This window comes from Curcuma longa, chromosome 2 (assembly GCF_044706935.1).
Source record: "Curcuma longa cultivar G26 ecotype Majalengka, Jawa Barat chromosome 2, ITB_CL_G26_1.1, whole genome shotgun sequence".
In the NCBI taxonomy this organism is placed as follows: domain Eukaryota; kingdom Viridiplantae; phylum Streptophyta; class Magnoliopsida; order Zingiberales; family Zingiberaceae; genus Curcuma; species Curcuma longa.
In genome coordinates this window covers 4042691-4048024 of record NC_133862.1, presented here as the reverse complement: position 1 = coordinate 4048024, position 5334 = coordinate 4042691, and the positions used below count along the sequence as shown (strand labels likewise).

The window sequence follows — 5334 nt, the reverse complement described above, 5'->3', positions numbered from 1 at the left end:
TACCTCACTAATAACCCCATTGACCAACTGTTTTGCTATTTCAATCTGCTCCTGTGTGCTGTCAATATACACTGTTGTTTCACTAGATATATCACCAAGAGGCAAGTGAAGAGGTATCACCTACAAACAAATACTCTAAAGTTAGCATATTTTTATATCAAAGATGCAAAAACAATGTAACTTGATTACATTTATAATGTGTACTAATCAACAAACAGTTATTAGATCAAGTTCAGACTTCTATACCAAGAAAACAGTACAAGTCATTTTGGATAGAGAAAAGACATTGATGAGGCTATTACAGATCATTACTCAAAAGGCTGCAGCAACCCCTAAAACAAACCTTGAGGAGATGCCGGCTGGCCTAACATAAAATGTTCAGAACAAAGGCTATTGTGCATACAACCCAAGTTGGTGTGCCATTAACTGACCATGCCACATGGGACCTATAATGCTTATAGCTTGGCCAAACACAAGCCAAAAAATCAAAAGGATCAAACTGGTCAGCCAAAACATGACGTGATTATAAGGTGAAAATCAATTTAACATATACCTTCTATCACGTCCCATGATCTAACCATCGAGAAGATGAGCACAGTAATCAAAGCGGGGTAGACGATGATTTCGGGCGGGTAGCCCATTATGACGAACACATTGCAGACGAGCAGAATGAAGTTGATGAAGATCGAGAGGCAAGCAGAGATGGCTGCTCAAACACAGATATAGGTGGAGAGGAGGCGGGGCTAGATCCGCCACACGTCCGTGAAGAACTCGGAGTGGAGCGAATCCTTGCTGGCGTAGGAGCAGGAGAAGGCATAGTAAATGGAGGAGCGGGCGAGGAGGAGGGAAGTGGCCAAGAACGGGAAGCAGGCGACGACAGATAGAATGGAGGCGGTGTAAAAAAATATAAAACAAGAAAATAATAGAAATTTGAAAAAATATTCTTGTCTATTCCTATATATAATATATATTTTTACATATATATATATATATAAATTAATTAAAATAATAATAATAAATATTTGATATTTATTATATCTATATAAATAAAGAAAAATAATAAATTGGTAATCTTTTCTAAATAGTATATTCAGATATATTTTTGATTTTTGAATATGTTTCCGAAATAATATATTTCAACACTCTCCCTTATGTTGGAGCATGAATATTTGAAATGCACAACTTACACAGATGAAATTAAAAAAGTGACTTTCCAAGTGGTTTAGTAAAGATATCTGCAATTTGAGTATTTGATGGCGTAAAGGTAGTAGAAATTTGACTCAATCAAATTCTTTTCCTAACCACGTGATAATCCATTTCAATATGTTTTATTCGCTCATGAAAAATAAGATTTACTACAATATGTAATGCTGCTTTGTTATCAAAATGCAATATGGCAGGACCTAGATTATTAATTTGTAAGTTTTGTAAAAGGTATCTCAACCAAGTTAACTCACATGTAATTGCAGTCATCGCTCTATACTCTGCCTCTGCAGACGAATGAGAAACGGTGTTTGTTTCTTTGTCTTCTAAGAGATAAGAGAGGAACCAAGGACAACATAATATCCTAACATTGATCGTCTTGTAGGAGGATAATTTCCCCAATTAGTATCACAATAGCCAATTAACTTAAGGTCATTTTTGCTTGAAAAAAATACCTTATTCAGGTGTTCCCTTTAAATATCTTAGAACTTGAATAGCTGCATCAAGATATGATTTTTGTGGATTATGCATGAACTGACTAAGAAGATGTACTAAATAATTGATATCTGGATGAGTAATTGTTAAATAAATACATTTTCCAACAAGTCTTCTATATCTTGAAGGATCTTTTAAGTATTTCTCCATCTATTTGTGTGAGTTTAAAATTTTGTTCCATAGGACAATTGATTGGAGTGACTCTAAGAACACTCATCTCATCAAGTATATCTAATATATACTTTCGTTATGATATGAAAATTCCTTGTTTCGATGTAGCTACTTATATTCCCAAAAAGTATTTTAATCTTTCAAGATCTTTTATTGAAAAGTGCTCGTGTAGAAAGCTTTTAAGAGTCCTTACGATGTCAGGATCGTTTCCCGTGATTATCATGTCATCAACATAAATCAATACACTGGTGAATGAGTCTCCATATGCTCGTGTGAACAATGAGTAATCTGCCATAGACTGCTTAAAACTTGTCTTTTGAATGACTATAGAGAATTTTGAAGACCAATTACGAGAAGCTTATTTTAATCCATAGAAACAAACGATGTTCTCCCCCTGTCGACTATAACCAGGTGGTGGAAGTATGTATACTTCTTTATCTAGATCATCTTGGAGAAAAACATTTTGAACATCAAGTTAATGAAGAGACCAACCACTTGCAGTAACTATAGCTAGTAGACAATGGATGGTGACTAACTTGGCAACTGATGCAAAAGTCTCATTATAATCCAATCCTTCAACTTGTGTATAAACCTTTCTATTAAATTGAGTTTTAACAAATGCAAAAAAAGATTTTAGCAAAGATTGCATCTCATATTTATAACGTATAAAAAAAAATCCATGTATATCTAAAAAAATCATCGACAATGGTTAAGAAATAATGAGCTCCCGAATGGGAGGTAGCTCGGAAAGGTCCTTAAATGCCACAATGTATTAATTCAAAATATTCACTAGTAGAAATGGAACTCATACTAAAAGGTAGTCTTGTTTGCTTAGCTAAAGGACAACCATTACAAACTTTATTTGAACAAATAGAAATTTCACTAATCGATTATGCAAGATGTTTCATAGGTTGCACGGATGGATGATCTAATCGTTTATGCCAAAGATCATTTGCCAAGATGCATTATTGACTTTACAAATTGATGAATTTGATGGTGTAAAAGGAATGTAATAAAGGTCATTATGTTGTCTTCCCAAACTAATCATCTTCTTCGTTGACAAGTCCGGTAAAAGACAAAAATCAAGGAAAAAAGTAATCGAGCAATTTAAAGATTTATTCATCTTACTAACAGATAATAGATTGACACAATAAGATGAACCATAAAGAACATCTATGATAGTAAGATCAGAACTAAGTTTTACAGATCCAATGGAAGTAATTTGTACTTTATTTTCATTATGTAATCCAACAGATGAATATGAAGGTATTTTTGTGTCTAGTAATAACTTAGATGATGAAATCATATGATCAATGACACCTCTATCAACAATCCAATTCCTAGAAGTTTTTGAATTAATATAGCATGAGGAGCAAAAGGGAATAGTTGAACCTGTAACATTCGCCTTTGGTTGAGTTTCACCATTGTTTAAGAGAGCCAAGAGTTGTCGATATTGTTCATGTGTGAAGCTTAGAGTCTCTGACCGAGAATTATTTGCAAAAGATTCCTTCTTTTCTTTATTCTTCTTATATCCTGGAGGAAAACCATGCAAGTGATAGCATCTATTAATGGTATGATTATTTCCATTGCAGTTGCTACAATATAACTTCATTTTACTTTAATTTGATGAATGATTCCCATAATGACTCTTATGTGTGTCCACCAAAATGACCTCCTTGGAGACAATCAAGTCTCTTTGTTTCTTTTCATTTAAAGCCATGGAATAAACTCTCCCAATAGTAGGAAGAAGCTGCATAAGAAGTATTTGATCACGAATAGCAGAATAAGATTTATTCAAACCTATAAGGAATTGCATTACCTTTCCTCTTTGTTCTCGTTCTTCTACTTTCTTCATGACACCACAAGTACAAATTAGAAGATTATTATAAGAAGAAAGTTCATCCCATAAACATTTTAATTTAGTGAAATAAACAGCAAGAGACATAGAACCTTGTTGTAGTTAGGCTATGTCTTTCTTGATTTGAAATATTCTAGGTGCATTATTTTGGAAAAAATCTTTTCTTCAAATCAGTCCAAACTTCAACAGTTGACTCAACATAAATCACACTATTAGTGACATCAAATTTAATAGAATTGAGGATCCATGATAAAACCATATCATTGCACCTTTTCCATGAGAGAAAAGTTGCATCAATCAATACTAGTTTCTTGATGGTTCCGTCGATAAAACTCGTTTTATTTTTAGCGCTGAGAGCTATACTCATTGAACAACTCCAAGTGTCATAATTGTCACCATTCAAATGTTTGGTGACCAAAATAATTCCTGAATGATCTGAGTGTTGAAGAATTAAATGGATCAGAATTGTCAGCAATAATATTTCCTCTGGTTTTGTTTAATGAAGAAGAAGTTGAATCCATCATATTAGACGAAGAAGCTTCTCATAACAAATTGCTCTGATACCATATAAAAAAATATAGAAGAACAAAGAAATAATAAAAATCTGAAAAAAATATTCTTGTCTATTCAATCTCGTATAAAACCTTTTATCTAATATACAAGTTGGCTAAAAAGAAAAAAGATAATAAATATTTGACTTTATTACATCAAGATAAATAAGAAAAATAATAAATTGGTAATCTTTTTCGAATAGTATATTCTAGCATATTTTAATATGTTTTTATTTCTGAATATGTTTCTGAAATAGCATATTTCAATAGACGGTGGGTGGCAATAGAGCAGGCAGTATTTCAACAGGCGGTGGGGTGGCAACAGAGCTGACGGAAGGGCTAGAATGCCGTTGGCGATGGCAAGGTAGATGAGGCGGCGGGAGAGGGCTTTATTCGACGGTGGCATGCGGGGCGAGGACGTTGGAGAGGAGGGCAACCTAGATGGGGCAAATGAGGAGGGAGAGGGTCATCGATCATGAAGGGGGAAGGGTCAGCATAAAGGATCCCTACGGTCTCGCTCAGGATATCCAGATCTTTAATCGGAAGCTGCGTGTTTCTCGCCAATGGCACTCCGCCGCGGCCTCTGCCGATGACATCCATTGCAAACGATCTCCCTTCTGCCGAGTTTGATTTGGATTGTAACAAGGAGGTCAAGATGAGGAGGAGGCGATGAGCGGAATCAAAGAAAGAAGGGAGAATGGCATGAACCCATGAGAGTTGCGAAGGGGGTGGGAGTATTTGTTCGTCTGCTTTGATGGCAGATGTTGCTATCTCTGTAAGATTCGACTGCCTACGGTTTGAACAAAATGGGAATATTTTAACCAGTTCAATTTATTATTTCAGCATTTAGAAATTATAAATTTTATTTCATGACTTATTACTTAATCAAATAAATACTATAAAATAAATTGTCACTTAAAAATAGAAATAAAGTACGCATTTTTTAACATATGAAGTCTAAATTGATATTTAATATGTCAGCTTTATAATTGAAGTTGATTACCATATATTACTTTGTAATTAATAATTGAAAGTAATCAATCTATCAATAAAATT

General features: G+C 34.1%; 1 pseudogene; it reads right to left on the bottom strand.

The window, feature by feature from the left end:
- Positions 1–364: 364 nt before the first annotated feature.
- LOC141819946 (uncharacterized) lies at positions 365–4878 on the bottom strand (annotated as a pseudogene).
- Between the last annotated feature and the right edge of the window lie 456 nt (positions 4879–5334).